Source organism: Falco naumanni, chromosome 6 (genome assembly GCF_017639655.2).
Source record: "Falco naumanni isolate bFalNau1 chromosome 6, bFalNau1.pat, whole genome shotgun sequence".
In the NCBI taxonomy this organism is placed as follows: domain Eukaryota; kingdom Metazoa; phylum Chordata; class Aves; order Falconiformes; family Falconidae; genus Falco; species Falco naumanni.
In genome coordinates this window covers 18,443,048-18,455,788 of record NC_054059.1, presented here as the reverse complement: position 1 = coordinate 18,455,788, position 12,741 = coordinate 18,443,048, and positions in this window count along the sequence as shown.

The window sequence follows — 12,741 nt, the reverse complement described above, 5'->3', positions numbered from 1 at the left end:
CTGTGTAATAAACTCAGTTTCAAATCCATCAACCAAGGTCTTTACGATTGTTCTGTTCTCCTCACTCCTCAAAGTAAAAAAAAAACCTCAGTGCTTTCTAAGGTGGGACAAACAGCTGGCGCTTACAGTTTGTTGAAGGCTGGAGGTGCCTGCATCCAAGCGATGCAGAGGACTCAGTCTTTAAGTGGACAAGTCAATGAGGCAGCCAGGGCTTGGGGCCAGGATGCTCTCAGAAACTCCTCATGATGGTTTCCCTACTTAAAAGCATTACAGTGATCAATATAGGCCATAGGGAAGCAAGTTGTTGCCATATCCTTGTTCTCCATACTGATAAGCCCGTCAGCCAGAGAAGTGCTGTAAAGGTGTTGTGCACAGCTCAAGGTCCATATCCTCTGCTCCTCCTCTTCTGAGCAGCGTAAGGGTTTGGGGAAAAACACACAAGAGCTGGAGGAAAAGAAATCTAGGGAGATCAGAGGCAAATTCTGAAGCAAATTCATAATGTTGATGGGAATATTCTGGAGAAATGTCACTGTACACAATCTCTTTTCAGCCAAGTAACTCACAGCAGAGCCTCTCTGCTGTTGCCCAAGGGATCATGCCATCATACTTTGATGCTTCAAGTGATAGGGCAGAGACAGGATCACAAACAACACATCTAAAAGAGTGTCCTCACTTGCTGGGAAGACGCAAGGTGCAAGAGAGAAGCGTGCCTCCCTCTGCAGATTTCAAGAATGGATGTCCCACAAACTAGAGTTTTTTAAACTTAATTTCCTTATACTTTTGTCATACACTGTGTGTAGACTTAGAGCAATAAAAACTGCTCAAACAATAAACTATTGAAGCTGTAGAAGATTATAAACAGAATGAAGTTTTTGCCTGCAGCATTTTTGTCCTTTTTTTCCCAGCCACTCCACAGACATGGCCAGAGAACAAAAACAAATGGAAATGAGAGTAATCCAGAGGGCATCTTTGACCCTCATACACATGTTCATACTTTTTCTTCTATTGGTGCTTCTGCACTACACAGTGGTTTTAGCTCTCTGCTGAAAACCTGTGGGCTCAAGTGGCACCTCTTACACCGGTCTTCAAACCCACTTTTCACAGACTAGTGTTTAACCCACTGTTTATCACATTATTACATTCACTCCTTTGCAGGATTTTTAAAAGATAATCTATACCGAAATATATTTTTCCTGAGGAGTATCACTTGTTACAGTGATAGTATTTTGAAGGTTATATATATTCATATATACATACCCACACACACTTACTTTCCAGCTTGGTCAGCTCTAAAGACATCAAATATATTCAACAATGATCTACAATTCAAAAGAGATTACTTTCTCAGTAGATTAAAACATACAGTCTATAATCTTCAGGTTAATACGGAATATTTTATTCAGTTCACAAGCCAATAATTTGTCTGAATTATTTTCAGATCAATTATTTATAACAAAGTTAATCTCATAACCTTGAGAGTTTAATAGTAAATGAAGTTGATAGTTGACAGGTTGAATTCAATCAACATTTATTTCATTTGCATTTCCTTGAGCAAGCACTATTCAACCTCTCCACAAAGAGTGAGCGCTACCCTAGGATATACACTGCATGGTCTGGCACACATCTGTTTGTACTGACCTAGTAGCAACAGAAAGAAATAAACAACAGCAGATATAAACCTCTCATGCTCAGTTTTGAAGCAAAATGTTAAAAATCATGGCAGCAATTTGGAAATTGAAACCCAAGTGATAGTTTTTTTTTGGGGGAAGGGGATAAGCACTGTATCTGGACTTACTCCATACATTTTGCAGACAAGCATAGCTTGAAAAAACTCAAGCTCAACTCTTACAGATTTTTAAGGGACAAAGATAAATACTTTTAAAAATCTGTAAAGCCTGAAAATTACTTGTGTCATTTTGGAAAGAATGCCTTCAGTCACATACTGAGAGACCAGGGATTCACACCCGAGTCTGCACTTCAGAGGGGGCACCTTTCCAGAGAATAACTTACTGAATTTTGGTTACATGGATAAAACTTAGAGAGCTTATTTTCAAAAGAACATCAGAAATTCATTGGTATCTTTAAATGGCACATTTTAGAAAGTCTGATTAATAAACAAATTAAATTTAAAAAAAAAATATGTAAATTACAACAGAAATAATGTATGTTTCTTTTTTGTAAAAAAAAAAAAATCTTAATTTTTCATTCCCCGAGACCAAACACTTTTTATTAATTAATAAATCTTCTTCCTTTTAATTTTAAATAACTCCTTTCATTACCATGACTGCCTTGGGTTCCAAAATTATAGAAACAAAAAAGACATGACTCTGCAAATTTTAGCTACCTTAAGTCTCAAATATACCACTAAGCATATTTTAGCATGTTCCTTCACAAGTAATTGAATACTTTTTTATTCTTAGTTGTGAAGCAAGAGCCATTATGCCCTTGAACTCTTTAGAATATTTTTTTTTTAATGTGAGAGGAAATGTGGGTCAAAGCATTTATATTATAATGTTTGCATGCACATCTAGAAATCTCTTCATTAAATGGGAGAAAGAATCAGAGAAGAGAAAGACATATTAGTCTATCCACCTGCCCATAGCAGACAAAATGTACATTGTCATGTTTTCATTCCCTGCCAGCAGCAAGGCAAATTTGCAGCCCTTTGAAGTGACAAACAAAAGAAGGTAACAACTAAAAATATTGTGAAGCCCAGGCTAGCATTTCGGACAGAGCATCATGCTTACCTACATCTTTAATCTTTAAATGTGAATCTCAGAAAATGCCAAAAGCTACAACCCTCTGTTACTTACATGAGCAGAGAGCTGAGTGTGCCCGTGCCAAGCACCACCGAGGCAAGGCAGAGGCTGTGCCAGCATGGTGCCCAGTGCGCACTGGAGGGGGGCACCTCACCTGGTGTTTTTAGTGCTTCCCAGCAACTGGATGAACCCCGGTCCAAACACTCTGGAGGTATCCCCTATCCTCCCTGTAATTGTTTCCATTTCTTTATTTTAAGTGTGGAGCTCAAATCTAGAGGTAAAAGACCAGCATCCTGTTCTAGCTCATGCATCGTCAGATGAAATAGTTAGAAAAACCAGTCCCAAAATCTTTTCTCTTGATGTTGGTGAATGACCACATCAGGCCTCAGTGAGATTTCTGTTGTTGGCAAGTGGGCTGCTTGAGAAACTGAAACACCTTGCTGATGATCATAAAAAGGGGAAAAGCAAATGAGTCTCCACCCACCAATATTTTTTAAGTCCCTTTTCAGGTAGGAGATCTCTTGAGGCAGGTAGAAGTGCTGAAGAGGCCAGAGAAGGAACCAGTGGCTTTGGAAAACATGAAGCGACATAAAACATTAAGAAATAGGAATCTGACCTCATGAGCACAGTGAGTTAATAGCTTTGTCCATGTAATCATTTCTGAGAAGTCTTAAGCAGGTCTGGTCTATGGTGTTTCTTGTCTGATAAAAATTTCATGCATACAATCGTGATAAAAGACCTGGTCTTCAGTTTTCCCTCATTCCCAAAAGGAATTTCTTCTCTCCCCGCACTGCTACCTATGCATTTGTGGGTACGGTGTAGCACCAGTGTCACTACTTAATGACATCTCGGAGAAATGTGCAATTTTGCAGTTATAATGAGATTGCTAAAGTATCTGAAGTGCCATAGCTCACAGCCTGCTCAGGTATTACTGTCCTTTATCGCTGGCAAAAGTACAGACACAGAAAAGATGACAAAACACACCTAAGCCATCCACAGTTTCTGAGGTTCAGTATCAGTGTATTGGTTTGACAGCAGTTTTCATGTGATATCTGACTGTATCCCATGATATTTGTATGTAGATAATGTTTATAGTATTAAATAAACAATACATCAATATTTAATATTTATTTGTTTGACCTGGCAAGGTAGTCAAATGCCTCAGAATAAAAGGTATAATAAACAGCCCTGGTTTTGCAGATTGTTCCTTACTGACCTTCAAAAGTAAGGACAGAGTGGTTTTTGAGGTTTGCTTTAGCTAGTAATCAATGATATGAAATGATACTTAGGAAACATATAATTAAGTTACTTTCAGTATGGTGATGGTGCAGGCATAAAAGGATGATCACCAGAAGAAAGAGTATCGAAAAGAGGATGTGACGACAGAGTTTTTCAAACATCTTTTTGGTGGGGTTTGTTGGGTTTTTTTTCATGTACATGATGCATATTCCCTGTATAGATTAAAAACTACAGATGAATCATAAGATAAAAGTAGTGTGAATGAATGGATTTTGCTTGCTATAAAACACAGTTAATAATGTATTCATTACTTCCAGCTAATACTAGAGCCCACAGCTGCTACATTTAAATAACACTGAGGCAATTTTCATGCTGATTTACACCCAAGAGAGGGCAGTTCCAAGTCCTGATTTTCAGGATGGGCAGTATTTTTAAATGAAGAACTGGAGTAGCACTTGGGAGATTAAGATTCAGTAGCTCATCCACAGGTTTCTTATGCAGCCAGCTAAGACTTGATTTCTAAACAAGCCACACAACCGCATTTTTATATCTTTCATTTGTCCTCCAAGGTAAAATAAAGAAGCAGAGCTGGATGCAACAATCAAAGGCAGGATTCCTTCTTCCCCTGATTAAATTTCTCTATCAACAGGCACCTCTTTTTTTTGTCCTTATCTGTTTTGCTACCTGATTGCTCATCTTCAACAGTGGTGCTCCTACAGGAGTAATCCTGAGGAGCTGCTGGTTCTCTCTTAGCTTCATGCAAACCATATGCATCAAACAGGGACACATGCAGACCAGGTATAGATGGACCAGCCAGGTACCTTGAATCCAATAAACGGAGGGAAGCTTAACTGAGAAACTCTAAAGGCAGAGATGTGAGAGCAATGATGATTCTCTCTCTGCCAGCAAGATCCAGACCCCTTAGGTGTGACCAAAACCAGAATTTAAATGGTCAGAAAACCATAATACTGACAGCTGACCGGACTCCAGTGACTTCCCAGTCAGACAAAAACGAGGCTGGCTTTTGAGGCTTAAACATTTGGATTCATGTGAATAAAATGGGTGTTGTGCTGGTGGTACATCAGCTGATCCGGTTTCTCATTCATTTTGCTCTTCCCGGTACATAGTCATCCCACTGCAAAAAGAAAAGAAAAAAACGCCCATTTCCATTTACCTCTCTGCGCCTTGCCAGGGACAAGTTGCAATACTTCCCTGTGCCGGCTCCACAGCCTGCTGCTGCAGCCTCATTTCCTTTCTGTCTAGCCAGTAAGAAATCCTAAATTGTTCCTTAATGTATCCATTTTTTCATGTTCTCAGTGATATGCATTATAACCTTCAGGACAGAGGACTTCTCCTGCTTCAGCATTTGGCTGAACTACTTCTGTAACTTATTTGAATTGGTCTAACTTTATAGGCTTGTGAAAAAGACAAGAACAACTGTGCTGTGTAAATCTCCTTTAACATCAATCACTAATTTGAAGCACTTGCAGCAGTGCAGCTCTGAATAAAGATCTTGGGGTTTTTTTTATATTTTAACTAAGAAGGTTTGTACTTACTTGTTCAGTTTCAATGATGCTCTTAGTGTATTTAATTTTCCTATAAGAAATCTACCATGGCAATAAAAGGGTAATTCTTTATTTATTTCTCTTCTTTTAAAGCAATATTGCTTAATATTTATAGGATTAATTCCACTCTGGTATTTGATTTTTTTTTTCCCCTCACAGTTTTCTGCCAAGATGGGAAAATGAGCTGACAGATGCTAGAGATCCACGTGGCTGCTTCTCCTCGTGGCACTGAGAGCACAGTAAATGCCGTGCTGTAGGGAGGAGGCAGGCTGCTCGTGCTCCTTATGGAAGTGAGCAGGGTGACAGGGGCTCCTGGACAAACCACACAGAAAGTATGGTGGAAGATATACACACCTTCTACAGAAGCAGGATGGGTTTCACCATACTCATTCATCAGCCAGGTGTTCTCTTGCCAGCCACAGACAGAGGCAGATTCCTCTGTGGAATAGCTACCAGGTGGGCCAAATTCAAGGTAACCTTGTTAACAACTGATGAAGAGACTGAGATCAGAGCAGTGAGGAGGGCTGAGCTGTGCCTGGGTGCAGGTATCTCAATGGAAGACATAGCACAGGGGTTAGGGCTGGTAACTCCCCCTGGGGACCTGGCACCTCCAGCTCCTGGAAGCCACAGCTCTTCTTGCTAATGTTGCACAAAAGATGTAAAATTAATCACCAAGACTCTGCTGGTAGTGTCAATGTGTTAAGGAGTTTTTTGTTGAGCCATGCTGGGGGAGTGGCTGCACTAATTGAACAAGTGATTGAAATACCTGCTGCAAGCCAGAGGCTAAGCTTGGCTAGGCAAGGATGTGCTGCATGCCCTTGTGAAAAGCTGAGCTGGCGCCAATAAACGCAACCATCACTCTGGAGCTTATTTCAAAACCAGACACTTGGCTTTTTCCTTCTTTGTAACAAATTTCTTTTGGTTGCAGATCTGCATATTGTACCCAGGGTCACTGAAGCAGTAAAAGGCTGGGGATACATTTTAAGGCAATCAGTAAGAAATCCTTCAGAAGAGAGATTTTTTTTTTTTAAACTGCTAAGCACCCCTCTGATTACAACAGAGGACTTTAAAGCACTTTGAACTGAGTGGCTATATGGGATCAGCAATACTCAAAACCAAACTGGTTTTGGCTTTCATTTATCAGTTTTACTATTTGTCCATTTTTGTTGTTTATCATGCTATTAAACTATTCCCATGCACCTATATCTTTATCAATACATCATTGCATAAGTGAATCTTCTTAACTTGCATCTTGGCAATTTAAAAAAAAAACAAAATATAATCATTCCTTAAAACAAATATCATAACTGGACTGAATATGAACTGTCAAGATTGTAGCTAGTCAGGGATTTTTAGCTGAAAATGTTTTGGGAGGAGACACCCATACCCTGGCAATGATTTTTATTTATTTCATTTCTCGTTTTCGTTTTGCTCCTCTGGGGTTATCTATTTCTGTGAATTTTTCAGATTGAAAAGTTTTAGAAAAATTTTCTGAAGCAGCTTGACCACTGTGTTCAGTCATCCTGGAAGTGGAGATATTCCAGACCATCAAGTTCAAAACGAACACTAGCTTTCAAATAAGACTGCATGTACAAGACAGTAAATATAAACAACAGTCAAACATCATTGACTGGAATGGCTTGGTAAGTATAATTTTGAAACTTCTTTTACTAGAAAGATTGCACCTTTTGTTTGGTTTTGAACTGAAATCTACTCCTAAATATCAAGAAAACAGAGATGGAAAACAGGTTTCCTTCCCAGCTCTGCTATCATTGTTCTGTTGAACAGATTAAAGACACAAAGTAGTTGTTAACCGTGCAGATTAATGAAGGAAGATTTAGTGTGTTACTATCAGACCTTCCTTGTTTTTGCTTTCCAAAGGAGAATGGTGTTACTGCTTGTTAGTAGATACACAGCAACATGTGTGACCTAAGAAGGACAAAAGACAAAGGACGTAAGCTGAAATAAAAGAGATTCAGACTAGACTTAAGGAGAAACTTTTACTCCAAGACGACAGCCCAGCTGCAGAGCAGGTTGCCCAGAGAGGTTGTGCCATCTACATCCTTGGAGGTTTTTAAGACCCACCTTAAGCCCTCAGCAACCTGGCCTGACACCATAACTGACCCTGCTTTGGGCAGGAGGTTGGACTGGGGACCTCCTGAGGTCACTTCCAGCCTGAATTATGCTGTGAGCCTAGTTGGAATTCTAAAGGCGCTGCCTTTCCACATGCCTAGCAGGACTTGGGCCTGTCTTCTGTGATCCCACCTCTCTTCCACTGCACTGTGATTTTGGGCACTTGCCAACAGCTGGCTGCTGCGTAGCCTGCCAGCATACTTGTGGCTCTGCTGAAGCTTGAGGAGTTGCACTTTTGAGCAGCAGCCCCGTGCGGCGTGTCCCATTCCCAACCCTGCATGCAACGCCCAGCCTTGGGCATGTCCCCAGCATGGGGCACAGGAGGCAGAAAGGCATTATGCAGGTAGGAGAGGGGGAAACCTCAGTTCTCCCCTTCCTGCATGAAGCCTGAAGCTGTACCTGCTCCTGCGTTTGGAGCTATCGCTATTCTTCTCACGCGACAATCTGTCTTCCTTAAAAGAGTATCCTCAAGGGATGCACAGTATTTATTTATGCTAACTTTTGGGTTTAATGTGCAAGCTGCATTGTGCATTTTGCAACTTTGTTTTATCTTCTGCAGACTGTGTCTATGTAAGCCAGCTCTGTGGGTACAAAGTTTGCTCTGAGATCTTATTTTGACAGATTTAATGTTTCCTGATTTAATTTAGCATCATTCAGCCTGTGTCTATGAACTGCTGTTGCTCCACAGAACATCAAAGGTGTTCAACAAAATTATTCCAGACCACTCCCCCACCCCCCAAAAAAACCCCAAACCTTCTTATTCAGTCAGGCACAAAATCAAAATGAAGAAAAATGAGGGAAATCAAATAATAAATGAGTATTTAAAGTTTACACTGTTCTGAGTGGGAAATTAATAGCATTGTGCTGGAACTGCATGAGATAGTCCTTCCTTTTTTCTCTCCAAATAGTACATGGTCCTTTAATTAAATGTTAGTTGACACATCAGTTAAATTAAATTAATTTAGATTTAGTTTTAGATGCTCTGAAAGGCTTTTCGCACCTTATTGATATTCCAGCCACAACACAATACCAATTTGGGCAGTTAAAATTTCTAAGCATTGCTTTTTTCAAAAGTGTAGCTTGCTAATGCCGACTATGCTAATAATGAGATTTTTCATGAGTTTGTGAGGTAATGGATAAAACTTTCAAAAAGTTCCTTTAATTGTATCACTAATGTTTCTGTAACTGCTGCTGCAACACTGTAGCTGCATTAAACTTTTTTCTGAAATAGAAGGAAATGATTGCTTGCTTTCCACTCTCTATTAAGAATATTCTGTGGAAAGATGTCTTAGAATAAGTTTCAGGGGATGCGAGGGATATGTTGTGTACTTATTCCAAAGAATATTTTTGCTCTCAGCTAGAGTTATATCAGTCACGGACAATTCACAGCTAGCCCCAGATGCAGTCCCTGCAGATGAGCAATTTCTCCTAAACCTGGTTCACTCTGCTACTACTCCTGAGCACCTCAGGATGCTTCCTTCACCCCTCAGAGCCGGGCAAGTCAGGGTCTGCCGTGCTCACGAGGTGGAGGTCATGAGCAGTTAAGAACATTTTTCTTTATGAAACAAACCAGCAGGCACTGACTGCCTGAAAGCAGTGAGTACTACAGTCTTGGAGGGAGACTGTTGTGTTAGTGTATGGTGTTAGCTGGGAGCAGGTCAGCTGGCCGGGTTCCTGCGTGCAATCCCCAGCCCATCCATCCCTGTGTTCCAGCCTCTCCCTTTGCTTCCTCTATCTGTTTTAATCACCTCATGTCTTTGAAATCACTTCAATGGTCTGCTGTTAAAAATTAATACCCAGCAGATGATGCAGCCTGTTGTTTTAGGCAGGGAAACTGCCACAAGTAAGGGTCCTGCTCATGTGTGGATGGTTCACTCAACAACTGGCTACATTTCCCTGCATCTCTGTGTCTCCTGTGTAGTTAATCCTTCATAACCTCTTACAAACAGCATGCAGGAAAGAAAACAACTAGTAAACACAAAGTATTTTATGATACTTAAATGTGCAGCTGCTGTTCGAAGTTTGCTAGGCATTGTTTGGGAATATTGCATTTTAATGATGATCACGGTATCTGGAGGAAACTTGTTTTACATCTGAACAAACCCACTGACCTTCACAGGGATATTCTTGCATTTCAGTGATATGAGATCAGACAAAAGTCTCATGTGTATTTATCCCTTTCAGAAAATTTGCTGTGCCATTGTGTGAGTCAGGATCACCTGCATTGAAGTGATTACTCACAGCCATAATCCATAAATATTCTTCTATTGCTGTTAATGTTGTTACTTTGTGTGAAGTTGTAGTTATTTAATACCCATGACTAAAATCCTACGATTAAAATCCTACTCAGTATTTTCTAGGTATAGCTGTCAAATATGTAGTGGTGACATCATTTTATAGGACTAAAGCTGAGAAGCCTTAGGCTGTCAGCCCGTGAGTTTGACCAATATCTTCAAGGACTCAACAGGGCAAACTGTAGGCCTTAGACAGATGTTTTGTCCCAGGTAATTGGCTACAAATGGTGAAAAAAATGATTCCCTCTGTGTCCCTTCCTCTTGTGGCATTACTTGCTTCTGTTTCAATTTGATTACCTTCTGGTATGGATGTCTGGGGAGGGAGCAAGGACCAGAGCTCCACTGAACTAGCGTTTAGTTCATATGTTCCTCTTTGAATTACAGCCAACCCAGTTACTCTCTTGCTTTCTTTTCAGTTGTGAATATTTCAACCCTGGAGAAAATACTACTCATTGTGTGCTGTGAATCTTCGTTTTATCACTCTGGGAAATTTTATGTGCTCTGTAGTGGCACCTTTTTGTTTCTGAATGCAGATTTGGTACATGCTGTTAAATTTTCAGCTTTAATCTTTTTTATAAAGTGCTGCACTGATTTGCATTGAATCACAGTACTGCTCATAAAAAACACCTGGTTCAGATCTCAACTACAAATGTCAGTAAAATCTAATCAATAACTAATTTGCAAGATAAACTGTTAAGGACATGTGAACTATATCAAAGCAGAATTGATTAATTCTTCTCTAAAATGTCTTCTCTGAATCTATCCTGAAATGACATAGGAGATGACCTATGAGATTCGTGTCAGAAAGTGGGACCTGGAGCTCTGCTTAGTGCAAAAGGAGATTTTGCAGTTTAGCTCTAAGGAGGGGGAAAATTTGCTGTACAAAAGAACAAGACCATAGTAATGGCACTGACACAGCCACAGGGAAAGTTTGCTTGTAGAACAACAACAAAAAAAATCATAAAAAGGGGTTTAATGAGAATTACATTTTTTTATTCATCTACTCTGAAATTTCTTAGATTGGCCTCAGATGTGGTGTACCCCATATGGACTATTAAGTCTGTAAGTCAAGGCTCTTGTTTATGTGTATGGTTATCCATTTAAGGATACTCCCTGTTGACTCACCTGAAAGTGCAGCTTACAAAATATCAGAAAGGCTCATATTCATTGGAGCAATGTGAACATGCAGAATTTCTCTGGCGTGGTTGTCTTGCATGCTGCACACCTGCCTAATAACAAAGGAGTGGAAGTAATTCAGGGATGAATGCATTCAAAACCTGCATCTCCATGGAAACAGATGTAAGATTAGGGTAGCATGAAGACAGGCTTTCAATTAAGTCATCAGGTATGAAATCTGACCTAAGTTACCTCTTTGCAATGCTTCTCAGGCATGTTTATTACTGCAGAGGGAGGAAGTGCTATTCCTTGGCATATATGTGTCTCCCGCTACCTGCAGGACTGCTCTGCTAAAGAAGGGAGTTTAATTTCTGAGGTCACAGGGAAACACATATTCTGTCATGAAGATTAAAAGTTTTAGTGCCTACCAAAGATCTCCTTGAGCTTAGCAGATGCTGTTTTCTTGACTGGTTTCATCCTGAGTTCTGCCTCAGAAAGGAATGTGCAAATATCATTCTTAATTAGAATTAACTAGCTCCCAAACTGTATTATTCATGCAGGTTGTACTCTAAGTAGTAAACAAAATCTGAGACAGATTTCCCCTGTCTGGCATGATAGCTCATTCCAGCTTTGCCAACGCAAGGAGAGAGAGAGAGCATACAAGAGCAAGACTTCTGAAACAATGCAGATAGAACCCAAACAGTTCTTCATTTTTATTTATTGCCATAAGCCCACAAAACTCAAGCCAACATGTGTCATGAAGGCAACACAAAGAAAGCAGCCATAACAGTTCTTGTCTTACCAATAACACAATCAAATGTGACTTTTTAAGTCTCTGAAATGGTGAATACTGTGGGATAATGAAGACTACTTACCATTATACAACTTGTTTGTTAAGCTATTTTTCAGATAATGTAAACGAGCAAGCTAACATGAAAAAAAAATCAGCTAACATGAAAAAAAATATCTTAATATATTATTCTCCTGTAAGAAAATTCACTTTGTCCAGATATAAAAATTGTGGGGGTCAACAAAGGAAGGGTGGGAAGAGATGCGCACCATGTAATAACAGTCCTGCCACTCCAATGTGAGCATGTGTTTTCAGCTTTATATATCTTGTCCTTCTTTATCTGAAGCCCTTGAAAGCGAAGACTGACTCTGCTTTTCTTGTGCTAGACAACCATGATTATGACTGTGAAGAGCTGGTTTTGTGTAGCTGCTGGCAGAAAAGTTGCTGACTTTGCCTGTGCTTGACCCATGTATTTACAAAGGGGATTATTTGATACGTGATGGGGTGCCAAATGTTCTCAGCTTCTCACTTTCCAGAGACCTCTGGATTTGAATCAGTCTCTGTACCTACCTGTGAATTTGTGTGCAAAAAAACTGTGGGAGGTAAGGCAATATTAGATGGAAAAAGGCTGAATCCTGGCTTATCTGGGTGTTTAAACATATCCTTTATCTCTGTGTGTCTCTCTTTGTCTATGGTCTAACTTTGACTCCCCAGATACTACCACAGTCAAAAGAGATAACTGAATTCTTTTACAGCAAAGTCCTAAACTCTTTTTTCTTGTTTTGTTATATTATACTTGTCCCAGGTAAGCTCCTTCTTTGCCCATTCTTGAATACTTCCTTTCT